The sequence below is a fragment of the Callithrix jacchus genome, chromosome 6 (genome assembly GCF_049354715.1).
Source record: "Callithrix jacchus isolate 240 chromosome 6, calJac240_pri, whole genome shotgun sequence".
Classification (NCBI taxonomy): Eukaryota; Metazoa; Chordata; class Mammalia; order Primates; family Cebidae; genus Callithrix; species Callithrix jacchus.
Window position 1 is genome coordinate 21,786,880 of NC_133507.1, and position 27,927 is coordinate 21,814,806.

Below are 27,927 nucleotides of genomic sequence, written 5' to 3' on the forward strand. Positions count from 1 at the left end.
CAGGAGTTCAAGACCACCCTGCCCAACATGGCAAAACCCTGTCTCTACTAAAAATGCAAAAATTAGCCAGGCATGGTGGCACATACCGGTAGTCCCAGCTACTTGGGGGAGGCTGAGGCAGGAGAATCACTTGAACCTGTGAGGTGAAGGCTGCAGTGAGCCAAGATCACACCACTACACTCCAGGCTGGGCAGCAGAGCAAGACTCTGTCTCAAACAACAACAACAAAATAAAAAAAAAAAAAAAAGCGGCTGGGAGCATGGCTCACACCTGTAATCCCAACACTTTGAGAGCTGAGGTGGGTGGATCACCTGAGGTCAGGAGTTCAAGACCTGCCTGACCAACATGAAGAAACCCCGTCTCTACTAAAAAATACAAAAATTAGCCGGGTGTGATGGCACATGCCTGTAATCCCAGCTACTTGGGAGGCTGAGGCACGAGAACCACTTGAACCCAGGAGGCAGAGGTTGCAGTGAGCCGAGATCATGCCACTGCATTCCAGCCTGGCAACAGAGCAAGACTCAGTCTCAACAAATATAAAAAATCAAAAAATAATAGTAATATATTATTCTTTTGTGTAAATTACATGTTCCTTTATGTAAAAAGAAGAGGAAAATATATTTTGTATTGAATTATAGGCATAAAAAATATGTTTGGGGCAAAATAGGAAGAGGGCATATGTGGGGTGAGGTAAGGAGAAAAGAACTTCACCATATACCTTTGCTTTTTTTTTTTATGGTGGGGACAGAGGTTTACTCTGTCACCCAGGCCAAAGTGCAGTGACATGATCACAGCTCACTGCAGCCACAAATGCTAGGCTCCAGTCATCCTCCTCCATCAGCCTCCCCAGTAGCTGGCACTACAGGCATATGCCACTACACTCTTGTAGGTTTTTTTTTTTTTTTTTTTTTTTGACAGGAAAAGATTTTACTTTCTTTTTTTTATTTATTTATTTTTCAGACAGAGTCCCGCCCTGTTGCCCAGGCTGGAATGCACTGGCGCCATCTCGGCTCACTGCAACCTCTGCCTCTCAGGTTCAAGCGATTCTCCTGCCTCAGTCTCCTGCGTAGCTGAGACTACAGGTGTGCACCACCACCCCCAGCTAATTTTTGTATTTTTAGTAGAGACGGGGTTTCACCATGTTGGCCAGGTTGGTCTCAAACTCCTGACCTGATTCACCTACCTCAGCCTCCCAAATTGCTGGGATTACAGATGCAAGTCATCACGCCCAGCCTACTTTATTTTCTTTACTTTCATCCAAAAACACCTTTTTCTGAAAAACATAAAAGCATGCATATCAATGGCATTCCTGTAAAGAAAAATTAATATGCTGCAAATCAATAATAATACAAACAAATGTTTAAATAGTATGTGGAAAGATTTACAGGTGGTTGTAGGGCTCTTTAATTTTAGAAAATAGGCCAGGCATGGTGGCTCACGCCTGTAATCCCAGCACTTTGGGGGGCCGAGGTGGGCGGATCGCCTGAGGTCAGAAATTTGAGACCACCCTGACCAATGTGGTAAAACCCGGTCTCTAATAAAAATAAAAAAATCACCCAGGCGTGGTGGCATGTGCCTGTTGTACCAGCTACTCAGAAGGTTGAGGCAGGAGAATTGCCTGAACCCAGGAGGCAGAGGTTGCACTGAGCTGAGACCACACAACTGCACTCCAGCCTAAGGGACAGAGACACCCCATCTCAAAAAAAAATTTTTTTTTAGAAAATAATAATTTAAGTGAATATCAAAACAGGTTAGGGAGAAGCTTCTAATTTTCTGAAGATTTTGATATAAAATTTTTTCATCTCTCATATTTTACAGACCTTTTGTGAGAAGAATATTGGAATAGTCTTAAGAAACATAACATTCAAGTGATCTGGTCAGGCTGCCTTGCTAAAATGAGTTAGAACCCACATAATTCCAATAGCATTGCCTCTTTAAATTTAGAGCATATCCAGCTAAGCCTGGAATCCCAGCACTTTGGGCGGCTAAGGCAGGCGGATCACAAGGTCAGCAGTTTGAGACCAGCCTGACAAACGTGGTGAAACCCCATCTCTACTTTAAAAAAAATACAAACATTAGCTGGGTGTGGTGGCACGCACCTGTAATCCCAACTACTCAGGAGGCTGAGGCAGGAGAAACGCTGGAACCGGGGTGGCAGAGATTGCAGTGAGCCAAGATGGCGCCACTGCACTCCAGCTTGGGTGACATAGCAAGATTCCATCTCTAGAAAAAAAAAATTTAAAGCATATCCATGATACTCAAAATAAACACAGACATGGGATTGATCTAAATTTTACTTCACAGGTAAGAGAGAATTACAATTCAGCATGAGAAAGTTTTTCATAAGCTTTATCTATGCCCCCAGGGATAATTAGGCCAACTATATCCTGAGTGTATATGAATGTGTGAATACATATACATACTAATGTATGCAAACCACTTCACACCACGCAACTCTTCAAAGATGGTGCTTGAAGCAGCAGAGAGTAATTTTTTTTTTTTTTTATTTTTGTAGAGGCAGGGTCTCACTAGGTTGCTCAGGCTGATCTTGAACTCCTGGCCTCAAGTGATCCTTCTGCCTCAGCCTCCCAAAGCACTGGGTTTACAGGCATGAGCCACTACACCTGGCTGCCTTTTGCATTGTTTAAGGCTTAAAGCACGTATTCTATTACTTATTAAAAATTTAACAAAGAATGTTAAAAAGAGAAAGATCTTTTAGAGGATAAGTCATTTTAGGACTCCCTGATTCCAAGATATAACTCAATTGTCCTATAATGAAATAGGCACTTCCTGAATCTATTAGGGTTTAAATCCAAAGGAAAAAAAGAAGACATTCTCTTATTCAGACCCATTTATACATTTATACAGTTCTCAATTGCCTTTCCTCATTATTCTCCTAAGGCTCATTTGAAGCAAACACTCAAGCACCAGTGACATCTGGTAACACGGGTAACCGTGGGCAACCAGCTTCTCTCAGTTGTCATAGCAACAGTGATGCTCCGACCGTGGAGTTTTCATCGTGAAGTAATTATCAAGCTTTGTGGTGGGCTCCTCCACATTTGCAGTTGTTTACATCAACGAGGTTTATGAATGAGCCTCAATTAGATGTAATTTCGATGGAACTGTTAAGAGAGGCTGTGAATTGAGTCAGATTGACATATTCTTCCATCTAGCCTGGCAAATCTAGTGAATTGTAGGCCTGGTGTAATTCAGAGAGAGGGTGTCACATGCACTTCAGCCATCAGAAGGCACTGGATGTGCCAGGCTTGGTGGCCCATGCTTGTAATCCCAGCACTTTGGGAAGCCGAGGTGGGTGGATCACCTGAAGTCAGAAGTTTGAGACCAGCCTGGCCAACATGGCAAAACCCCATTTCTACTAAAAATAGAAAAATTAGCAGGCATGGTGGCACACACCTGCCTGCTATTTTACTCAGACGGCTGAGGCAAGAGAATTGCTTGAACCCAGGAGGCAGAGTTCGCACTGAGCCAAGGTCACGCTACTGCACTCCAGCCTGGGCAGCAGAGTAAGATTCCATCTCAAAAAAAAAAAAAAAATTAGCTGGCTCTGGTGGCATATGCCTGTAATCCCAGCTACTCAGGAGTTTGAGGAATGAGAATCACTTGAACCCAGGAGGTGGAGGCCGCAGTGAGCCGAGATTGCACCACTGCACTCTAGCCTGGGCAGCAGAGCAAGACAATCTCAAAAATAAAGAAGTAAAATTTTTTAAAAAGCCACTGGATGGCTGAAGACCTAACATGTTCCAGTAAATGATGAGCAGTTTCTTCTCCATCCTCTTTCCCTCACCCAACCACATGAAGCAGGAGCAGACCCAGCAGGTCGTTGATTTCAACGCAGCGTATAAAACAAAAGTTGTAGTTTGTCAAAACTTTGTATACCTACATGTCTATATAATTAGCCCCATTTCACACTGGAGAAACCTCAGGTTTAGACGCTCAGATTCTCCCCACTGGACAGCAATGAAGTTAGGACTCACAACCACATCTCAGCGTCTTCCATTTCTGCCACGTGCTCAGAGTCAGGAACAAATATTTCTTTGAGTTGTCTGGAAAGTGACTGAGCTTTTCTTATGGCCACAAGCCTTTGTTAAAAGAACAACCGCTGCTGCTGCTATCAGCCAAAGTCAGTAGGAAGTGGCTTGGTTCTGGCAGCCAGAAACCCAGCTTGTGGTGACGAGCTCCTGGTGACACATGTAAACTCTTAACCTCTGATTTGAGTGAGGATTGTATCCAAGTACCACTCATTTTTCTAAGAAATAGTTTCTTTCTCTCCCTTCTTTTTTCATTCTCCTGGTTCCCCACTTCCCACTTAGCCCTTTAGAAATGCAAATACAGTCTTTAACCCCTGCTTCACCAGACACTCCCTACAAGGCAAGCGCATCTAATCCTGTGCTCCAAGATAGAGCTCTCCTCAAGAGGTAACAGCTGGTTTCAAGGCCAAGCACCACACTCAGCTGATTTTTGTATTTTTAGTAGAGACGGGGTTTCACCAGTCTCTATTAGAATTGATTAATCTTAAATTTTATTTCGTATATATCTCAGAATAGCTAAGGTAACCACCAAAAGAATAGATATAGAGACATAGGATAGCCATTTTAGGAATAAAAACTAGAAGAGGAAAAACAAAGCCATTAATCATCCAAGAGTTAGGTGGTGGTGGAAGAGAAGAACAGAAAGCAGAAGAAATACAACAGAACAGAATAAGGTGGCAGAAGGTAAACCCAAGTAAGTCACATTTCCATAAACTTAAGGGGAAAACTTTCCAATTAAAAGGCAAAGATTTGTCAGACTGGGCTTTTTTTTTTTTTTTTTTTGTAAGTTAGATATAGCTGCCATTTAAAAGAGAAGCCACACAGAGAGAGTGAGAGATAAAGAAAGAGAGAAAAGCTGGGCACAGTGGCTCACACCTGTAATCCCAGCACTTTGAGAGACCGAAGCGGGTGGATCACTTGAGGCCAGTAGTTTGAGATGAGACTTGCCAACGAGGTGAAACCCCATCTCTACCAAAAATACAAAAGTTAGCTGGTGTGGTGGCACATGCCTGTAATCACAGCTACTGGGGGGCTGAGGCAGGAGACTCACTCGAACCCGAGAGGCGGAGGTAGCAGACAGCCTAGATCGCACAATACTCCAGCCTAGGCCACAGAGTGAGACACCATCTCATTAAAAAAAAAAAGAAGGAAAGAGAGAGAGTTGGGGAGGAAGGGAAGGAAGACACAGACATACAGAGAAGTCAAGGGTGTCAAGAAAGACTGAGCATATTATACCAGGCCAATACTAACTAAAAGAAAGCTTATATTGCTACATTATCAGACAAAACAGCTGTAAGACCAAGAGAATTACTAGCAATGACAAGGAAAAGCATAATGGAAGATACTACTCATCAAGCAAAAATTAGCATGGCTGCAAGGAGAACTTGATAGATCCACCATCATAATGGGAGATTCTAACACTCCTCTCCCAGTAATGGATGGATAGAACTCACAAAGAAAGAGTGAGAATATAGTAAGACTCAGGCTTAGGTACAGTGGGTCACCCCTGTAATCCCAGCACTTTGGGAGGCCAAGGAAAGAGAATCACTTGAGCCCAGGGGTTCAAAACCAGCCTGGGCAACATGCCGAAACACTCTCTCTACAAAAAATACAAAAATTAGCTAGGTGTGGTGGTGTGCACCTGTAGTCCCAGCTACTTGGGAGGCTGAGGTGGGAGGATCACTTGAGCCAGGAGGTGAAGGCTGCAATGAGCCTAATCCTGCCACTGCACTCCAGCCTGAATGAAACTGTCTCAAAAAAAAAAAAAAAAAGCGTGAACTCACAGAAAAAAAATATTTAAAAAAAACAGCCACGCACTGTGACTCATGCCTGTAAGCACTTTGGGAGGCTGAGAGGGCAGATCACCTGAGGTCAGGAGTTAAAGACCAGGCTGATCAACATGAAGAAACCCCGTCTCTACTAAAAATGCAAAATTAGCTGGGCACAGTGGTGCATGCCTATAATCCCAGCCACTCAGAATTACACCACCACCTCCCTCACCATCTTCATCATCAGTTCTCTGAAACTGTTCAGATTTCCCTTCTGAATGTGATGGGAACACCCGGGGAATTCAGTACACAACATAACGCCTTTTGCACTCAATTCATTCAACATTAACAAACACCTGTTGACTATCAGCTCTGTACCAAGATGGGCTGGACTCTAGGAAAGTGGCGACTAAGAAAGCAAGCCCCATTCTCGCCCTAGAGCAGCGTTCGCACAGTGTAGTCCCCAGGCCAACACCATCAGCATCAACTGGGAACTTTTTGAGAAATAAAGTTCTCAGGCTCCACCCCACAACCTACTGAATCAGAAGCTCTGGAGTGGGGCCCAGCATGCTCACTAGAGGAGTTTGAGAACCACTGCCCAGAGGAGTTTGCAATCCAGCAGACATAAGCAAGCAATCATAATGCAGTGGATAGAAGGAGCCACCGAAATGGCCATCACAAGGAGTCATGAACACCTTAGAGGGACGCCTGCTCTGACCTACAATGAAAGGTCCCCCTGCCCCCAGGAAGGAGTCACACCTAAGCTGGGCTCTAAGAAATAGCTGACCAGGCACTGGGGACAGGGCAGAACATCCTAGCAGTTGAGGAAAATAAAAACGTAAGACCAAAAATGAGGAAAACTACAATATGCTCAGAAAACTTGAAGTCATGAGGAGGTTGGAGACATTACTATGAAGGTGTGGGAGCATGAAGAAATGAGAATGGAGACGGGTTAGGGATCAGATCCTGAAAACCATTGTGCCTGGTGAGGAGTTTGTGTCAAGAGCGATAAGGAGTAACAGAGAAGGAGCTGCAGAAATGTTGGCCACTACCAGTGACATCCACAGTCATCACAGCTCCACTGGTGATAAAGCAGAATTCCCAAGCAGTGTCTTTTGGGAAACAGGAACATAATGAGCATACTACCATGTTATTAAGTTGGAATATTTGAAACAGAAAACATTTTTGTTACAAATCTCCAAAGCACATAGGATTCCCTCACTGTCTGTCTCGGTGTGGATGTGCCAGCATGAATTTACAGTCATCTGAGTGACAGGAGAAAAGACCGTTTTATAATCTCATAGCTTTGAATGAGGGGTGATATGATTTGGCTCTGTCTCCCCACCCAAATCTCAGGTTGAATTGTAATTCACAACGTTGGGAGAGGGACCCTGTGGGAGATTATTGGATGATTGGATCATGGGGGCGGATTTCCTCCTTGCCGTTCTTGTGATAGTTACTGAGTTCTCAGGAGATCTGGTTGTTTGAAAGGGTGTAGCACTTCTCCCTTCGCTCATTTCCCCTCCTACTACCATGTGAAGATGTGCTTGCTTTCCCTTCACCCTTCCACTATGATTGTAAGTTTCCTGAGACCCCCCCCAGCCATGCCTCGTATACAATCTGTGGAACTGTGAGCAACTTAAACCTCTCTTCTTTATAAATTATCCAGTCTCAGGTAGTTCTTTATAGCAATGTGAGAATGAACTAATGCAGGTGAAATCAAGCTCAAAGATGAGCAGATATTCTTACACTACTCAGACACCAATGAGACTATGACACTGCTCAGACACCGAGACTATGATAACAATGATAGCAATTAACTCAAATAGATGCTTTAGTCATCAACAAACATCCACTGTGCAGGAAGGCCTATCCGTCACCCCCTGAGTTGGAGGCACTGTCCCCTTTGGATCCAGACATAAGCATTATTAGGACAGAGCTATCGAGCTCATCTTAAAGTGCTTTTCCTTGCTGCTATAGACAGTTGAGAGTTCCAGACCAACCTAACCAACATGGAGAAACCCTGTCTCTACTACAAATACAAAAATTGGCTGGGTGTGGTGGTGCGTGCCTGTAATCTCAGCTCCTTGGGAGGCTGAGGCAGGAGAATCACTTGAACCTGGGAGATGGATGTTGCGGTGAGCCAACATCACGCCATTGCACTCCAGCCTGGGCAACAAGAGTAAGACTCCTTCTCAAAAAATACAAATAAATATAAATAATTGTTAATATGGCAAATCGTATATGTATTTTACTACATTTTTTAAAAAAATCAATTTCCTGTATACTTATTTATTCATTCAGGCATTCAAAAAATATGTGTGCCAGAATCACACAGAGATTTATGTAAAGATTTATCTGTGGACTAAAAAAGACAAAAGGGAATTAAATAGGCTAAGAAATGACATGAGGACATTATAGGCAGTAAGTTAAGGAGATGGAAAAAACAAAAAAGCTGAACCAGAGAGAAGACGAAGTGAACAGAGGCCAGATATAAAGACCCCACGTACCCTGCTAAAGAAAAGATTTTATCCTGTAAGAAGCAAGAGCAACTAAAGACTTATGCAGCACACAGAACTCCTATCTTGTGTATTAGGTGGGCTCTGGCTTCCATTTGGAAACTAGATTAGAGGGAGCCAGCCAGAAGGCCAGATGGAGAGGAGACAGGTACCCCAACCCTGGCAGGGTAATGAGAGGCCTTCACCACAGGTCTCACACACACAGATCTAGGCAGTCCAGCTACAGACATCTCCAAAATACAACCAGTCAGTCCTGTGCCAGTCTGAGATCTCTCACCTGGCCATGGCGGATATTCATTAGGTCTTCCAGAACAGGAAGAGAAAGCATACACAGATTGATGGGTGAAAGGGGCCACGCCTTTGCCTCTTACACTGACTGCTGCCCACTGTTTTATTGTGCTGGATGAAACATGAGGCATACTGCTGGGCACGGTGGCTCATGCCTGTAACCCCAACACCTTGGGAGGCAGAGGCAGGAGGATCTCCTGAGCCCAGGAGTTCAAGACCAGTCTGGCCAGGCTCTGTCTCTCTCTTTTTGTAGGGACTTGGAGACCAGAGCTTTCTAGTCCCCAAAGTCAAAAAGCCTAAAACATACACCAAGAGAAACCATCTATAAGAAGCCAGGCAGAGGCCAAGCACAGGGGCTGATGCCTGTAATCCCAGCACTTTGGGAGGCCGAGGCAGGCAGATCACGAGGTCAAGAAATCGAGACCATCCTGGCCAACATGGTGAAACCCCGTCTCTACTAAAAATATTTTAAAAATTAGCTGAGTGTGGTGGTATGCACCTGTGGTCCCAGCTACTTGGGAGGCTGAGGCAGAATTGCTTGAACCCAGGAGGCGGAGGTTGCAGTGGGCCAAGATTATGCCACTGCACTCTAGCTTGGTGACAGAGCAAGACTCCATCTCAAAAAAATTTTTTAAAAATTAAAATTAAAGAAAAGAAAAAGAAAGACTGTTACCAAGTGTTGAATTGAGGTCTCCTCCTTAGCTGGTGACCATGGGAAAGCAGCTTACACTCCCTTTGCTCGTGTAACAAGTAGGTAGTGTTGTAAACTTCCTGGTACAATACCTGAAACAAGGCAAACACCCAGCAGATACCTTGCATATCCTGATTCCCTTCTCTGCCAGTACAGTAACAGATCTTGCAGTCATTGAGAAGGGACCCAGAAGTATAGTAACATCTGTCACCACTAGATGGCAGTAAGGGCACTAAGTAATTAGCTATTAAGATGTCCCTTTTAACAAAATGAAGTACCTAAGCAACTACAAAAAAAAGACTGATAATCCCAGCACTTTGGGAGGCCGAGGCGGGTGGATCACGAGGTCAAGAGATCGAGACCGTCCTGGTCAATATGGTGAAACCCCGTCTCTACTAAAAATACAAAAAATTAGCCGGGCATGGTGGTGCGTGCCTGTAATCCCAGCTACTCGGGAGGCTGAGGCAGGAGAATTGCCTGAACCCAGGAGGCGGAGGTTGCGGTGAGCCGAGATCCCGCCATTGCACTCCAGCCTGGGTAACGAGTGAAACTCCGTCTCAAAAAAAAAAAAAAAAAAAGACCTGATTATCACTTCTGTTACCCAGATTTTACTCATTACTTTATTCAGCAAATATGGATTCAATGCCTACTATGTGTCAGGCACTACAGTAGGCAGGATACTAGGCTCAGCCAACGAACACACAGTCCCTGCCCACTCGGCCGTTAGGGTACTGGTAGGAAAATGGACATAGAATCACACCAGTAAGATACCACCTCGTAGTAAGTGCTGTAAGACTGCATAGGGAAGCAGCAGCTTGATGGGAGGAAAGGAAGGTGTCCCTGAGAAACAGATGAGAAGAAGATGAAGGAGCCAAGATCCAAGGAAGATAGATGGTAGGTGAGGGGTGGAAACTGGGTCCCCAGGGAGAGCTTGCCAAAGGCTCCGGAGCAGGTTGGGGGCTGCTGCTGGAGGGACCTGCAAGCTTTGCATGCCCTCGGGAGCCTTATTCATGTTGGGAATTTTGGTCTTTTTTTTTTTTTTTTTTTTTTTTAAAGTTGGGGGAGAGAGAGAGAGAGAGGCCGGGTGCCGTGGCTCACCCCTGTAATCCCAGCACTTTGGGAGGCCGAGGCCAGTGAATCACAAGATCAAGAGTTTAGGACCATCCTGGCCAATATGGTGAAACCTCTTCTCCACTAAAAATACAAAAATTAGTTGGGCAAGGTGGCGCATGCCAGTTGTCCCAGCTACTCGGGAGGTTGAGGCAGGAGAATCCCTTGAACGTGGGAGGCAGAGTGAGCCAAGATTGCGCCACTGCACTCCAGCCTGGGAACTGGAGCGAGACTCCATCTCAGAGAGAAAGAGAGAGAGAGAAAGGTCTCACTCTGTCCTGCAGGCTGGAGTGCAGTAGCAGGATAGTGGCTGACTATAGCCTCCATCTCCTGGGCTCAAACAATCCTCCCCATTCAGCCTCCTGAATAGTTAGTACTACAGGTGTGCACCAGCACACCTGGCTATTTTATTATTATTTCGTGGAGACAAGGTCTCACCAGGTTGCCTAGTCCACAGTGCCCAGCACTGGTCTTGAACCAAAGAGCAGCAGGAGGCCAAGGAAGTGTTTTTAAGCCCTGAAAGGGGAGCATGTGGAGACTGGATTAAATTTGCACCTGATAAGGTCACAGTGGGGTGTTAACTAAAGGGAAAGCCAAAGTGGATGCAGGAAGACTAGTTAGAGAACTACCACTGGAGCCAGGAGACAGGAGGCGGGCTTTCCGGGCTAGGGTAGGGGCAGTGGACACGAAGAGAAAGTATTTAAGAATGTGAAAGATCTGGCTAGGCACTGTGGCTCAGGCCTGTAATCCCAACACTTTGGGAGGTCGAGGCAGGCCAATCACTCGAGGTCAGGAGTTCGAGACAACATGGTGAAAACCTGTCTCTACTAAAATTACAAAAATTGGCCAGGCACAGTGTATTCATACCTGTAATTCCAGCACTTTGGGAGAGCGAGGCAGGCAGATCATGAAATCAGGAGATTGAGACCAGCCTGGCCAACAGGTGAAACCCTGTCGGTACTAAAAAAATACAAAAAATTAGCCAGGCACGGTGGCACGCGTCTATATTCCCAGCTACTCGGGAGGCTGAGGTAGGAGAATTGCTTGAACCCAGGAGACAGAGGTTGCAGTGAGCCAATATTGTGCCATTGCACTCCAGCCTGAGTGACAGAGTGAGCCTATGTCTCAAAAAAAAAAAAAAAAATTAGCTGCCTTGTCCGGCTAATTTTTGTATTTTTAGTAGAGGTGGGGGTTCCACCATGTTGGCCAGGATGGTCTTGATCTCCTGACCTTGTGATCCACCCTCCTCGACCTCCCCAAAATGCTGGGATTACAGGCGTGAGCCACCGCACCCAGCCAGTTCCTTGGATTTAAGACAGCTTCGAGAACTTCCCTTCCGGCAGGAAAACCAACTCCAAGGCATGAAAGCCACAGGAATGCCAGGGAGATAAATGCAGGAAGATGGAGGTCTTGCTCAATGGCACCATCACCCTGCACTGCTGTGGCCGAGCTTCCAAGGTTCCCGGGGTCCTTCTTCCAGGCTGCTGAAGGGGACCCTGGAGCACCCTGGCTGAGAGAAGTCCCTGTCCCAGGTTTTGGTGGCACAGGCCCCTACTGCCCTTTCCTGACTTGTCTCCGACCCTTCTCCCCCATCTTCCAGCCACAGCAAAAAACAGGCCACGCCCAGCTGTGCTCTGCTTTCTCCCACAGATGTGTTTTTGCCCTTTCTCAGGCAGTAGCTCACTGCCTGGAATGCCCCTCCCGGAATTTCCCCTAGAAACTCCATTGGCTCTTCTGAATGCCTTATAAGGATCTCTTTTCCAGAGAAACGTCCCTAATCCTATCATCCTATCAGTTGGGGTTACCTGGTCATCTCTATACTTAGCAATCAGTGTTCAAATCCTGCTTCTCTATTTACCAGCTCTGTGAGGCTGAATGAGCTGTTCTATCTTTTCTGTCTAGGTTTTCTCATTTCTTTTTTTTTTTTTTTTTTTTTTTTTTTGAGACAGCGGCTGGCTTTGTCACCCAGGCTGGAGTGCAATGGCGAAATCTTGGCTTACTGCAACCTCTGCCTCCCAGGCTTAAGCGATCCTCCCACCTTCAGAATAGCTGGGACTACAGGCATGCATCACCACGCCCAACTAATTTTTTTGTATTTTTAGTAGAGATGGGGTTTTGCCATGTTGCCCATGCTGGTCTCCAACTCATGAGCTCAAAGCCATCTACCTGCCTTGGCCTCCCAAAGTGCTGGGATTACAAGCGTGAGCCACAGTGCCCGGCCAGGGCCATTCTCTTTCTGAAGCCTCCAGAGGAGGCTCTGTTCCACACCTTTTTCTTCTGGTGTTGGTGGCAGTCCTTGGAGTTCCTTGCTTCACGGGTGATACTTCACACCTATCTCTGCCTCTGTGGCAGATTCTCATGTGTGTAGTCAAGCCTTCCTCTGTCTCTCCCTTATGAAGATACATGTGACAACACTTATGGCCCACCCTGATCATCCAAAATCATCTCCCCATCTCAAGATTCATTTTTTTTTTTTTGAGATGGAGCCTTGATCTGTCTCCCCGGATAAAGTGCAGTGGCACGAGCACAGCTCATTGCATCCTCTGCCTTCCGGGCACAAGCGATTCTCCTGCTTCAGCCTCCCAAGTAGCTGAGACCACAGGCATGTGCCACCACACCTGGCTAATTTTTGAATCTTCAGTAGAGACCAGGTTTCACCATGTTGGCCAGGCTGGTCTCGAGCTCCTGACTTCAAGTGATCCACCTGCCTCAACCTCTCACAGTGCTGGGATTACAGGTGCAAGCCACCATGCCTGGCATCAAGATCCTTCAATTAAGCTCGGTATCATGAGCTGAGGTTGTGTTACTGCGCTCCAGCCTGGGCGACAGAGCAAGACTCCATCTCAAAATAAAATAAAATAAAACAAAATATGTTTAAAAGTAAGGTCTTTAACTTAACCTCACCTGCAAAGCCCTCTTTGTTGGGGTATTTTTGTTTTGTTTTGTTTTTGTTTTTTCAGACAGAGTCTCACTGGGATTATAGGCATGAGCCACCCTGCCCAGCCTGTGTTTTTTGTTTTTGCTAGATAAAGGAACATTCAGTTTCCAGGTATTGGGATGTCATCGGGAGATAATTATTCAGCCCACCACACACCCCTTAAATACCAGGTTAAATGGGGGTAGGTTTTTTTTTTTAATTGCATTTTAGATTTTGGAGTACATGTGAAGAACACACAAGATAGTTGCATAGATACACATGTGGCAGTGTGATTTGCTGCCTTCCTCAAATGGGGGTAGGTTTTTACGCTTCTCAAGTAGCTGGGACCACAGGCATGCATCACTATGCCTGACTAATTACTTTCATTTTTTATAGAGTTGTAGTCTGACTACTTTGCCCAATCTGGTCTTGAACTTGTGAGCTCAAGCAGACCTCCTGCCTCTGCTTTCCAGTGCTGGAATTACAGGTATGAGTCACCACATTGGGCCAGGGAGAAGGAATTTAACAGAGTCCTTCCTATAATAACTCCACCCATATCTAAAAAAAAACACACTTCCCGCCCCTCCCCACTCGCACAGGTTTTGGAGTTTCTGACTCCTGGAATAGAATGAGCCACAGAAAAGACTATGTCCCTCCCACCTCCTATTAGTTCCCATTTGTTCAGGATTCAAGTGTCTTGGGTTAGATAGCTCCCCAGCCCGTCCAGTTTCCCTCTTGCCTTCCCTCTATCCCCAGAAATGCTTGTGCAACATTGGACTGACTCAGCCAGGAATAACTCATGACTCTCCCTTGTTTACAGTTTAAGAGACTAGGATGTTGAAATATCTCAGCAAAGGCCACTAAGGGACTCTTGAGTCCACGAATGGTGAAACACTGGACCACCTGGGAGGAGCTGGGTACATTCCCTGGCCTTCTCTCAGAGGGGCTTTTACTGTGTTGTAACATGCAGTGGTGTGTTGGTAAATATTTAACAAGTCATCTCCAAGGAGAAAAGTCTTACTTTGTAGTGTTTACCTATGACTGTGGTGTAAATGCCTCTGCTATGGCCAATTTCAAGCTACCAATAGGATGTCACTGAAACCAAAGTTGGATAGAAAAGTGCGTCATCATCGTGAGCAGCTGACTCCAGCATGCCACTGCAGCTCCACTTCCCAAGGCAAATCTGTCAGTCTTCACTCCATGAGGATGTACAGGCCCAGGAGCTGGACAATGTAGCTCTTAGAAGATCACGGCAGAGTTAGTTTCCTGATTTCAGGGACCAAATATTACTGCTAAGAACAAATGTGGCCAGGCATGGTGGCCTGTCAGCCCAGCACTTTGGGAGGCCGAGGCGGGCAAATCACAAGGTCAGGAGATGGAGACCATCCTGGCCGTGATGAAACCCTGTGTGGTGGTGTGTGCCACCTCACCCAGCTAAAATACAAAAAATTAGCCCAGTGTGGTGGCACACACCTGTAGTCCCAGCTACTCAGGAGGCTGAGGCAGAGGCATTGCTTGAACCCCAGAGATGGAAGTTGCAGTAAACTGAGATTGTGCCACTGCACTCCAGCCTGGCAACAGAGCAAGACTTAGTCTCAAAAAAAAAAAAAAAAAAAAAAATTTGAGGCCGGGCGCAGTGGCTCAAGCCTGTAATCCCAGCACTTTAGGAGGCTGAAGCGGGTGGGTCACCTGAGGTCAGGAGTTCAAGACCAGCCTGACCAACATAGTGAAACCCTGTCTCTACTAAAAATACAAAAATTAGCCAGGCATGTTGGCATGCGCCTATAATCCCAGCTACTCAGGAGGCTGAGGCAGGAGAATCGCTTGAACCCAGGAGGCAAAGGTTGCAGTGAGCTGAGATCATACCACTGCACTCCAGCATGGGCGATAGAGCAAGACTCTGTCTTCAAAAAAAAAAAAAGAACAAATGTGTAAAATAGTCACAGATCTTTATAATCTCATCTAGCAATGAGGTTCTAGGTACAAAATAAACAAAATGTTTCTCCTGTGGAATTGTTTGAACCCAGGAGGCAGAGGTCGCAGTAAGCCAAGATCATGCCACTGCACTCCAGCCTGGGAGTCAGAGTAAGACTCTGTATCAAAAAAAAAAAAATCTCCTCTGAACTCCCATCAAACTTTTATTTCTACATCTCTTTTTTTTTTCTTTTGAGACGGAGTCTCACTCTGTATCCAGGCTGGAGTGCAGTGACATGATCTCGGCTCACTGCAACTTCTGCCTCCCAGGTTTAAGCGATCCCCTTGCCTCAGCCTCCCGAGTAGGTGGGACTGCAGGCTCTCGATACCACACCTGGCTAGTATTTTGTATTTTAGTAGAGACGGGGTTTCACCATGTTGGCCAGGAAGGTCTCAATCTCCTTACCTCATGATCCGCCCGCCTCGGCCTCCCAAAGTGCTGAGATTACAGGCGTGAGCCACTGTGTCTGGCCTGATTTATTTATCTAACAAAGACTGTGCCAAGCAACCTTCCAAATAAGTTATATACTGTGACACAGTTCAACCTCACCACAAGCCTACAGGCAAGTACTTTATTTGTTCACTTATTTATTTATCAAGAATGGGTCTCACTTTGTCTGGAGTGCAGTGGCACCATCAGGGCTCACTGCAGCCTCGACCATTGGGCTCAAGAGATCCTCCTGCCTCAGCGCCTTCAGAGTAGCTGGAATTTCAAGTGTGCACCACCACGCCTAGATAACTTTTTGTAATTTTAGTAGCAAGGGTGTTTCACCTTGTTGCTTAGGCTGGTCTTGAACTTCTAGACTCAGGCAGTCCACCTCCTTCAGCCTCCCAAAGTGCTGGGATTACAAGTGTGAACCACCAAGCCCAGCCTGGGGCAAGCACTTTTTAAAAAATTTGCTGTATAAATGAGCAAACTGAAGCGCTGAGAGGTTGTTACATGTCCAAAGTCATATAGCCCTGAATTGCTTTTGCAATGCCCCTTAAAAAGTGGCAGAATAAATGACAACTCGGTCCCAAGAAGCTCTTCACATATTCCAGATTTAGATTCCACATAAAAATAAAAAGCACTATGGATATATATTTATATATAGTATATTTATGATCTACTTTATATTTTGTAGCTGTTGTTAGTAATGAAAATGAGAACAACTTTATACATCATGTGCTATGCAGAGACCACTAGACACGGCCACTGTTCAAAGGTCTAAAATGGGTACCCAGGCTGGTCTCCAACTCCTGAGCTCAAACAATCCTCCTGCCTTGCCTCCCAAAGTGTTCGGATTACAACCATGAGCCACAGTGCCTGGCCTAAAAAATAAACTAATATTTCTTTTTTTTTTTTTTGAGATGGAGTTTCACTCTTGTTACCCAGTCTGGAGTGTAATGGCGCGATCTCGGCTCACCGCAACCTCTGCCTCCTGGGTTCAAGCAATTCTCCCACCTCAGCCTCCTGAGTAGCTGGGATTACAGGCACGCACCACCATGCCCAGCTAATTTTTTTGTGTTTTTAGTAGAGACAGGGTTTCACCATGTTGACCAGGATGGTCTCGATCTCTTGACCTGGTGATCCACCCGCCTCGGCCTCCCAAAGTGCTGGGATTACAGGCTTATATTTCATTATTAATAACAACACCTGAAGTTTATAGATATAGAGCTTTATTTATTTATTTATTTATTTTGAGACAGAGTTTCACTCTGTTGCCCAGGCTGTAGTGCAGTGGCCTGATCTTGGCTCACTGCAATCTCTGCCTCCTGGGTTTAAGTGATTCTCCTGCCTCAGCCTCCCAGGTAGCTGGGATTACAGGCTCGTGCCACCATGCTCAGCTAATGTAGAGTTAGTAGAAATGGGATTTCACCATGTTGGCCAGGCTGGTCTCGAACTCCTGTCCTCAAGTGATCCACCCGCCTTGGCCTCCCAAAATGCTGAGATTACAGGCATGAGCCACCCTGCCCAGCACTTACTGTATATTTCTTAAATGGAGATGGAGAGAGGGTCTATGTTGCCCAGACCTGTCTCAAACTTCTGAACTCAAGCTATCCTCCAACCTCAGCCTCTCCAAGAACTGGAATGACAGGTTTGAGCCACTATGTCTAACCTTAGAGTACTTTTCAACTGTTCAATTTTACCTGCAGCAAGTAATAGATTTGTTGCATCGAACCGAGCACAGAAAGTCAACACCAGGACAAAAGTATGCCAAATTGCAGGGTTTATTGCTGGCAACCACGGAGGACTCACGTCTCTCCAACCCGTGGCCCCGTAAAAGAGGGTGACAAGACCTTTTATACCTGTAAAATCACCTTGGGGGTGAGGGGAGAAGATGGGGTGAGGGGCTTCAGACATTCCGAGGGCCAGTGGATTCAAATCACGTTCTGGGCGGAGATGAGGGTGAGGGGGTTCCGGACATTTCGAGGGCCAGGGGACTATTTGACATTCTGATTGTCATTTAAGGGGTTCACAGATGCTGAGATTAACATTCGTTTACACGTCGTCTGGGTAGGGGTGGGATCCATAGATTTTCAGTTGCTTGGCGCCAAGATGGAATTATCTGGGGGTGCTTACTCTGGTAAACAAAGGCCAGCAATTCTGGCATTTACAGATAAGAGGAGGTATGCAGCTTTCCCTCAATTTGCATCCTGCAAATAATCTAGCAATTTACAGAAGCCAAGGTTAGCAGTCATTGCGAAGAGAATGGAAACAGTTTTGTTCTTTATAAAATGGCATTGTACAGGTTCTAACTCTAGGCCAGCTATATCACAGATTCATACGGTCCAAAGTCTTAAGTTACTAAATCTTAACAAAAAATTCCCAACTCAGTCACCCTAGCAACCTATATCCTCCTCTCCCTGGAAGTCAAACTATGATAACACCTTTATATCCTTCCAGAAGTATTTTATGCATACACACATGCAAGCAAACGGCACATATAATCTTACACGATTTCATATAAATATTGGCACTCTAAACTGATGGAAAGTTGGAGCTACAATTTCCTCTTCTATAAAGGAGTGGTCGCTAGAGCGCAGTGGTTTACGCCTGTAATCACAGCACTTTGGGAGGCCGAGGTGGGTGGTTCACGAGGTCAGGAGGTCGAGACCATCCTGGCCAACATGGTGAAACCCCAACTCTACTAAAAATACAAAAATAAGCCGGGCAGGTTCCTGTAGTCCCAGCTACTCGGGAGGCTGAGGCAGGAGAATTGCTTGAACCTGGAAGGCAGAGGTTGCAGTGAGCCAAGATTGAACCATCGCACTCCAGCCTGGCAACAGAGTTAGACTCCGTCTCAAAAATAATAATTAAAAAAATTTTTAAATAAGAGTGGTGGGGAGGATTATATCAAAGAATTATGCAAAATGCCTAACCTAGACCCTGGCATGGAATCAGCACTCAATAAAGGCAAGTCTCCCTTTCCTTGCCCTGGGAAGATGTGAGGGAGGGGTCTTCAGTGTGCCTAGTCATCCCAGCTTGTCGGGCCCCACCCATCGCCGTCCTCAGAGTTTCCCATTCAGGTCTGGGATAGACACCGCATAGTGGCATTTCCAACGAGCTCCCAGCTGCTGGCTGGAGGGCCATCTGACAACCTCAACGTCTAGTGGAAACAGATGCTTTCGATTCCAACCAGGCTCTACCGCATGAACACACTGAGCGCCAGTGTGTGTAGAAACAGCTTCTATGTCAAAGGCTGCTAGGAGGATTACCTAAGACAACGCACGCCTTGCTCAAGGCAAACGTTCCAGAAACCAACATCGGTTTGCAGATGAAATTGGAGCCGCAGGAGCAGCTTCGAGGGGAGGGGAACGTCGGAAAAGCAAGACCTAGGTTTTGGCAGAGGGTGCTGACCAGGTCCCAAAAGCTGCGCGGCCCCACACGCCTACCCAGCCCCCACCTCCCGCCGCACCGCGCCCTCCCCGCGCTCGTCGTACCCCCCTCCCCCATCCCAGAGTCACCCCGCGCTACGAATCCGGGGCCGCTCAGGAAACGCCCTGGCCTGGAATGGTTTGTGGCTCCCGGAAGAAGCCAGGTCTGAAAACCAAGGCAGGGGCCTCATCGGGAAGCACTGAGCACCGCGCTCCAAAACACCCCCAGGCAACCGTGTGACGTTTTCTCTTTAAAAGTCGCTAGGGGCTGGTGGCTCACGCCCGTAATCCCAGCATTTTGGGAGGCTGAGGCGGGCGGATCCCTTGAGCCTGGCAGCTGAAGGCTGTGGTCGCCCCACTGCACTCCGGCCTGGGTGACAGAGTAAGACACTGACTCAAGAATATAAAACCAAGTAAGACATTAATTATAATTAAATGTGTTTAAAGATATAGGTGACCCTCTAGCCCTCAGTGACCCAGACTAAAAAACACTCTCGCATTTGACGTGGTGTGCGGAACAGCCCCGCCCTCGGAGCGCGCGGCTGCGCCAACGCTGGCAGCGGACCGCGGACGTGCGGCGGGCAGGCAATGAAATGGCGGAGGAAGGCGGGGCAGGGTGCGGCCGGAGCCCCGAGGCCAGCCACCAGGGGGCAGCCGCGCGTCTGCGTCCCGCGGGCGGCTGGAACCAGTCCTACCGGAAGTTGGGGCGGTGCCCTCGCTTCCGCAGTGCCGCGCCACGTGGCCGGCCTGGAGGGATGGGGAAAACAACAAGATGGCGGCTGTTGGGGGCGGGGTCAGCCGGCGCCCTTGAGGCTGCGAGGCATTTAAAGGGCCGCGCGAGGGATCGGGCGAGCTGAGCTCTGTGGTTTTGTCCAGGTTTGGAGGCTGTTTGACCGCGCCTGGGCGGGGGCAACCAACGCCTCCGGACGCTCCCTCCGCCTCCTGGGAGTTCATAGACCCAGGCCGTGCGGGGGATTCCGCGGCGCAGTCCGGCAAACCTGTCCGCGTGCTTCCCAATCGGGGCCTGTTTGTTTTGTACATGCGTTTACTGCTCCCTGCGAACAAAGAGGGCAGAAGACTCTTCCTCTGCGCGTTCTCTTTCCGAGCGAGATACTAGGCTGCTGCAAATCCGAGGCGAGTCCTCTTGGATCCAATTAAGGCATTGGCTCTTGCCTTCGCAGCAGCTTTGATGACGGTTTTCTGCCCTTGTGCAAAGCGTTAGAAAAAACCCTTCCTGCCTTCCTCCGACCCAAATCTCAATGATTTAGGTTTTAAAGTAGCTTCCCTGCCCCGTCCAAATGCTGGAATTTTTTTTATTTTTATTTTAACCGTAGACGGGAGCTGCCCTAGGACCTTGAATGTGTGGTAAAGGTCTGAAATGCTGTTAATTTATATCAGCCATACCGGACACCTTTTCAGGAAATAAAAATTTAGACCTCGGTCGTCCAGTAATATAAAATGAAAGAGGCCGGGCGTGGTGGCCTACGCCTGTAATCCAAGCACCTTGGAGGCCAAGGCGGGCGGATCACCTGAGGTTGGGAGTTCAAGACCAGCCTGACCAACATGGTGAAACCCTGTCTTAAAAAAATAAAGGAAAGAAAGAAAGCACAGTCGTCAAGTGCTCAGGGCCCACAGCTTCCCCTTCATGTCCATCACGGATCTAGCACTGAAAGACCGAGTCCTTCACTCTGCCGGGGCAACTGCCCCAGACTCCATTTTCATTTCAAACCACCCTTTTTATTTTACATTAGTTTGAGATGCAAAAGAGCCAGTGTGGATAAAAATCGTTAACCCCAGCTGCTCAGAATGTGATGGTATATTTAGAATATAGGAGACATTTGTCCTTGGTTTTATTTATAAATGTGTCATCTTATATTTAGGATTCGGATTCTCTCCTTGCTAAGTAATATGTGAGGCCATTGGCATGCCTCTGAAATGTGACTTTTTCTTCCTTAAACAAAATAATACTTTCCTCCCTAAAGGTTTGGGAGGTTTAAGTAATAATAATTTTTTAAAAGCCTGAATGTAATAAGCGTTCCGATGGAGAGCACAGGACAGTGACAGCTGGGGAAACGACATTTTCTTTCTAAAGAGATCCCTTATGGTTTCTTCAGACTGCTAGAGCTTTTTAACACTTGTGCTGTGATCAAAACTGCATTACTATTAATGGTATAATGCGAAGTGGGCAGGGGAGGGAATGGTCAAGGGTTCTGTTTTAAGGCTTAAGTGTGGATTTTTGCCCTAATCATAGGTTTAACAGAATGTCCCTTTAGCCACTCCTTTGTGTATCTATGTCCTCTGAGGCTTCACTTCATACTCTTCCATCGTTTGGCAAATAAGGGGTGGACAGAGTTTCTAAAGAATCCTTTAACCTAGAAGGGTCAGGAACCCTCCCTCCCCAGTCTGAGAAAAATGCATCTTTCCTTCATAGCATTTCCCCCAAAGGACCCTGCCTGGTTTGTGTCCTTAGATTCTGCAGTGATTACCCCCTTTCCGGTCAATGTTGAACATATGGTTCAGATAAAATCTCGGAGAACTTTTTCTGCAAATACCGCTGGCATACCGGAGCACAAGCCTTAGAGAGCAGCCGCGGGTCTTGTACTTTCATTAACACAGGCTTCCTATTAAAAAAGAGAAAATGTACTTTAAATTTTAAAATACCTTATTCTAAGAACTTTAAAAAAAAGTAGAAGAAAATTTAAAAAACTCATACTCTAGTGCAGTTACTTGTTCTAGGTTAAACTTAATTTTGTTTTGGGGGGATAATGCTGTGTGTACAATTTGTTACCTTGTTTACTTAACATTTAGACATTGTTTTATTTCATATTGCTGAAGCAAACTATACTCGATAGAAAGCATGAAAAATTCCAAGAAAATCACCTAAAATGTGACTACTAATAACCGCTATTAAGCTAATTGTCTGCACATCTGTATTTGTCTTAAAATAGTACTAGACATAGTTTTATAACCTACATTTTGCATTTATCTACGTATAATGTAATTTTTTATGTCAATAAGAATCTTCAAGACTTTTAGAGTCTGCACAGTATTCCATCCAGCAGATGAGTATGCCGTAATGAACCATTAACAATTCTTTTTTTTTTTTTTTTTTTGAGACGGAGTTTTGCTCTTGTTTCCCAGGCTGGAGTGCAATGGCGCGATCTTGGCTCACCGCAACCTCCGCCTCCTGGGTTCAGGCAATTCTCCTGCCTCAGCCTCCTGAGTAGCTGGGATTACAGGCACGCGCCACCATGCCCAGCTAATTTTTTGTATTTTTAGTAGAGACGGGGTTTCACCATGTTGACCAGGATGGTCTCGATTTCTTGACCTAGTGATCCACCCACCTTGGCCTCCCAAAGTGCTCGGATTACAGGCTTGAGCCACCGCGCCCGGCAACAATTCTTTTTTTTTTTTTTTTTTACATTTCTTTTTTTTTTTTTTTTTTTTTAATTTTTTATTGGATTATAGGTTTTGGGGTACATGAGCAGAGCATGCAAGACAGTTGCGTAGGTACACACATGGCAGTGTGCTTTGCTTTTCTTCTCCCCTTCACCCACATTTGGCATTTCTCCCCAGGCTATCCCTCCCCACCTCCCCCTCCCACTGGCCCTCCCCTTTTCCCCCCAATAGACCCCAGTGTTTAGTACTCCCCTCCCTGTGTCCATGTGTTCTCATTTTTCATCACCCACCTATGAGTGAGAATATGCGGTGTTTCATTTTCTGTTCTTGTGTCAGTTTGCTGAGGATGATGTTTTCCAGATTCATCCATGTCCCTACAAACGAAACGAACTCATCATTTCTGATTGCTGCATAATATTCCATGGTGTATATGTGCCACATTTTTCCAATCCAGTCTATTATCAATGGGCATTTGGGTTGATTCCAGGTCTTTGCTATTGTAAACAGTGCTGCAATGAACATTCGTGTACATGTGTCCTTATAGTAGGACGATTTATAGTCTTTTGGATATATACCCAGTAATGGGATTGCTGGGTCAAATGGAATTTCTATTTCTAAGGCCTTGAGGAATCGCCACACTGTCTTCCACAATGGTTGAACTAATTTACACTCCCACCAACAGTGTAAAAGTGTTCCTTTTTCTCCACATCCTCTCCAGCATCTGTTGTCTCCAGATTTTTTAATGATCGCCATTCTAACTGGCGTGAGATGGTATCTCAATGTGGTTTTGATTTGCATCTCTCTGATGACCAGTGACGAGCATTTTTTCATATGATTGTTGGCCTCATATATGTCTTCTTTCATAAAGTATCTGTTCATATCCTTTGCCCACTTTTGAATGGGCTTGTTTGTTTTTTTCCTGTAAATCTGCTTGAGTTGTTTGTAAATTCTGGATATCAGCCCTTTGTCAGATGGGTAGACTGCGAAAATTTTTTCCCATTCTGTTGGTTGCCGATCCACTCTAGTGACTGTTTCTTTTGCCGTGCAGAAGCTGTGGAGTTTCATTAGGTCCCATTTGTCTATTTTGGTTTTTGTTGCCAATGCTCTTGGTGTTTTGTTCATGAAGTCCTTGCCTACTCCTATGTCCTGGATAGTTTTGCCTAGATTTCCTTCTAGGGTTTTTATGGTGCCAGGTCTTATGTTTAAGTCTTTAATTCATCTGGAGTTAATTTTAGTGTAAGGTGTCAGGAAGGGGTCCAGTTTCTGCTTTCTGCACATGGCTAGCCAGTTTTCCCAACACCATTTGTTAAACATGGAATCCTTGCCCCATTGCTTGTTTTTGTCAGGTTTATCAAAGATTGTATAGTTGTATGTATGTTGTGTTGCCTCCGGTGCCTCTGTTTTGTTCCATTGGTCTATATCTCTGTTTTGGTACCAGTACCATGCTGTTTTGATGACTGTAGCCTTGTAGTATAGTTTGAAATCCGGTAGTGTGATGCCCCCCGCTGTGTTCTTTTTGCTTAGAATTGACTTGGCTATGCGGGCTCTCTTTTGGTTCCATATGAAATTCATGGTGGTTTTTTCCAGTTCTGTGAAGAAAGTCAATGGTAGCTTGATGGGGATAGCGTTGATTCTGTAAATTACTTTGGGCAGTATAGCCATTTTCACGATATTAATTCTTCCTAACCATGAACATGGAATGTTTCTCCATAACAATTCTCTTAAACTGGGCGTGGTGGCAGGCACCTGTAATCCCAGCTACTCGGGAGGCTGAGGCAGGAAAATTGCTTGAACCCAGCGGGCAGAGGTTGTAGTGAGCCAAGATCGCGCTACTGCACTCCAGCCTGGGCGATAGAGTGAGAGTCTGTCTCAAAAAAATAAAATAAAAATTATCTTATTGGACACCAGATTTGCTAAATAGATTTTGGGTTTTGTTTTGTTCTCTCTTGTCTCAGATGGATGTTGCCCAGGTGAGATCATAGGGCACTGTAGCTTGGAACTCCTGGGCTGAAGCAGTCTTCCAGTCTCAGTTTCCCAATTAGCTGGGACTACAGGCCCAAGATGCTGTATGCAGCTCTTTTTATGCTCTTGTAAATAATGCTGGCGTGAAAATTTTAATACAAAAAGTTTGTACATGTTTCTGTAAAACAAGATTTCCTATGCCTCGTTTATGGATCTTTGCTACGTTTTGACTCTCCAAACCAAATTGTTAGTTGTATTGCATACCAAACCTAGCTCAAATCCTGTATCAACGTTAATTGCCCTCACTCTTCAAAATTGATATTTTTGGGTTTTTTTTTTGACAATTGTAAATTGCATATTCTTGATGTATTTTTTTAATATGGATGTGTGTCCAAAAAGTACCAGACATGGACATTAACTTCAGGTTAAATATTTGAAAGACTCCTAGGCCAGGCGTGGTTGCTCACGCCTGTAATCCAGGCACTCTGGAGGCCAAGGTGGGTGGATCACCTGAGGTCAGGAGTTCAAGACCAGCCTGAACAACACAGTGAAACCCCGTCTTAAAAAAAAAAAAAAAAAAAAGAAAGCTTCCTTTCACTCCCCTCACTGTCAACCTGCTAATACTAGGGAAACCCGTTTTCCTTTTTAACGAGGTCATTTCTATGTACAGATGTGATGCAAAAGAAACTAATTGCTGAAATTTTCTTTCTGATGTGCAGCAAGTATATAAACTTTGCCCTAAAATTATTTAAATGTAAACGAACATTTGGCTTTGTTGTTTCGATTGTTTTGTTTTGTTTCGTTTTGTTTGTGATGAAGTTTTGCTCTTTTTGCCCAGGCTGGAGTACAATGGCATAATCTCGGCTCACTGCCACCACCTCCGCCCCCTTGGATCAAGCAATTCTACCTTGGCCTCCGGAGTAGCTGGGATTACAGGCAGATGCCACCATGCCAGGCTACTTTTCTTCCCTTTCCCCTTCCTTCCTTCCTTCCTTCCTTCCTTCCTTCCTTCCTTCCTTCCTTCCTTCCTTTCTTTTCTTCCTTGTTTTAGTAGAGACGGGGTTTCCCTATGTTGGCCAGGCTAGTCTCAAACTCCTGACCTCAGTTGATCCACCCACCTAGGCCTCCCAAAGTGCTGGTATTACAGTGCTGGTATTACAGGAATGAGCCATCACACCCAGTCTGTTTGGGTTTTTTTTTTTTTTTGACTGAAGACCTTTAAGCATCTCATATCAATAGCATCATGTTATTAGCTACTTTCAGTTATTTTATTGTGAATGTGCTTGTAGACCTTTATCCACAGGAGGAGGAAAGGTAGCTCTTTTCAAAGAAAGGTGACCTAGTAGTTCTGAAGTTTCTTCTCTAGATGAGTGTTCCAGATCCTTGGATACTTCCTACAAGGAAACTGTTCAATAGTCTGTGATTCCAGAATTATACCATGCTTGCCACAATCATTCCTTTGCTCTCTAAAAATTATTTAGAGACTACAGAACAGTAAAGAAGAATAAAACAAAGGCATGGGCTGGGTGCAGTGGCTCACACCTGTATTCCCAGTTCAAGACCAGCCTGACCACCATGGAGAAACCCTGTCTCTACTAAAAATATAAAAATTAGCCAGGTGTGGTGGTGCATGCCTGTAATCCCAGCTACTCTGGAGGCTGAAGCAGGAGAATTGCTTGAATCTGAGAGGTTGTGGTGAGCAGAGATCTCGCCATTGCACTCCAGCCTGGGCAACAAGAGCGAAACTCCGTCTCAAAAACAAAAAAGGGCATGCATAATGGGAAAATATCAATTAACAACCAGTACGTGATCATTAAAACCAGAGAAAATGCAACACCCTTTCCTTGGGGAATCAGTTCTTGTCACCTCATACATATACAAATATATATAATATATAAAGTATATATATAATACATAAATCTTTTTTGAGGCACTCTCTCACTCTCTTCCACCAGCTGGAGTACAGTGGCATGATCTCAGCTCACTGCAGCCTCTACCTCCTGGATTCAAATGATTCTCCTGCCTCAGCCTCTCGAGTAACTGAGACTACACGTGAGTGCCACTATGCTTGGCTAATTTTTGTGGTTTTTTTGATAGCGATGGGGTTTTGTCATGTTGGCCAGGCTGGTCTTGAACTCCTGACCTCAGGTGATCTGCCAGCCTCAGCCTTCCAAAGTGTTGGGATTACAAACATGAGCCACCTCACCTGGTCACCTCCCTAGTTTCTCTTTAAATGAAGTCCTTTTACTTACTGTTCTTGTAATAAAATAAGTGCCAGTAGAATGAACACTTTTTTTTTTTTAGACTGAGTCTCACCCTGTTGCCAGGCTGGAGTGCAGTGGCTCAATCTCGGCTCACTGCAATCTCCACCTCCTGGGTTCAAGATATTCTCCTGCCTCAGCCTGCAGAGTAACTTCAATTACAGGTGTACACCACCACACCCAGCTAATTTTCGTATTTTTTTATTAGAGAGGATTTCATCATGTTGGCCAAGATGGTCTCAATCTCCTGACCTCGTGATCCGCCTGTCTTAGCCTCCCAAAGTGCTGGAATTACAGGCATGAGCCACCATGCCTGGCCAGTACTTTCTTAAGAATAGTAAAAGGATATGGAGCTTTAAGGACTACCATAGGCCAGGTGCGGTGGCTCACGCCTGTAGTCCTAGCACTTTAGGAGACCTCTGGTGATCTACCTGAGGTCAGGAGTTGGAGACCAGCCTGGTCAATGTGATGAAACTCGTCTATACTTAAAATACAAAATTAGCTGGGCATGGTGGTGGGCCCCTGTAATCCCAGCTACTCAGGAGGCTGAGGCAGGAGACTCACTTGAACCCAGGAGTCAGAGGTTGCAGTGAGCCCAGATTGCGCCATTACACTCCAGCCTGGGCAACAAGAGTGAAATTCCATCTCAAAAAGAAAAAAAAAAAAAAACTACCATAGATGGTAGTCATTCTATAGTAGTCTTCCTTTTAGTGACAGTAACCTAGTGCAGAGGTTGATCTCTTGAATTACAGTATTTCAGGTGAATTCAAAGTCTCCAAGTAAACCTTTGCAAAATTACTAAGTAGTCTGATTCTATAGAACCACAACAATAAGCATGAGGAGTTTTATTTTCTTTTTTTTAGGTAAACCAGCGTTGTGCATCTGAGATTAAAATCTGTTGCCAGAGATTCACGGTGATCCTTTCAAAACAGCTGTAGGTGCCGGGCGCGGTGGCTCAAGCCTGTAATCCCAGCACTTTGGGAGGCTGAGACGGGTGGATCATGAGGTCGAGAGATCAAGACCATCCTGGTCAACATGGTGAAACCCCGTCTCTACTAAAAATACAAAAAATTAGCTGGGCATGGTAGTGCGTGCCTGTAATCCCAGCTACTCGGGAGGCTGAGGCAGGA

The 27,927-nt window shown here is 45.6% G+C and overlaps 1 protein-coding gene across 36 annotated transcripts in view; it reads left to right on the forward strand.

Annotated features, from left to right (window-relative positions):
• LOC128932329 (uncharacterized) overlaps window positions 1-27,927 on the forward strand; it is a 154,297-nt gene that overhangs the window by 45,343 nt on the left and 81,027 nt on the right. For 31 of the 36 annotated variants that reach the window (XR_013518734.1, XR_013518725.1, XR_013518760.1 and 28 more), the window contains one exon: window positions 26,492-26,588. The gene's annotated coding sequence lies outside the window, so the exon portion shown is untranslated. Of the gene's footprint in view, window positions 1-10,041; window positions 10,211-13,739; window positions 13,831-18,821; window positions 19,589-26,491; window positions 26,589-27,927 lie in introns of those variants that run through there. The other 5 variants (XR_013518735.1, XR_013518736.1, XR_013518738.1 and 2 more) reach the window with 3 other exon arrangements.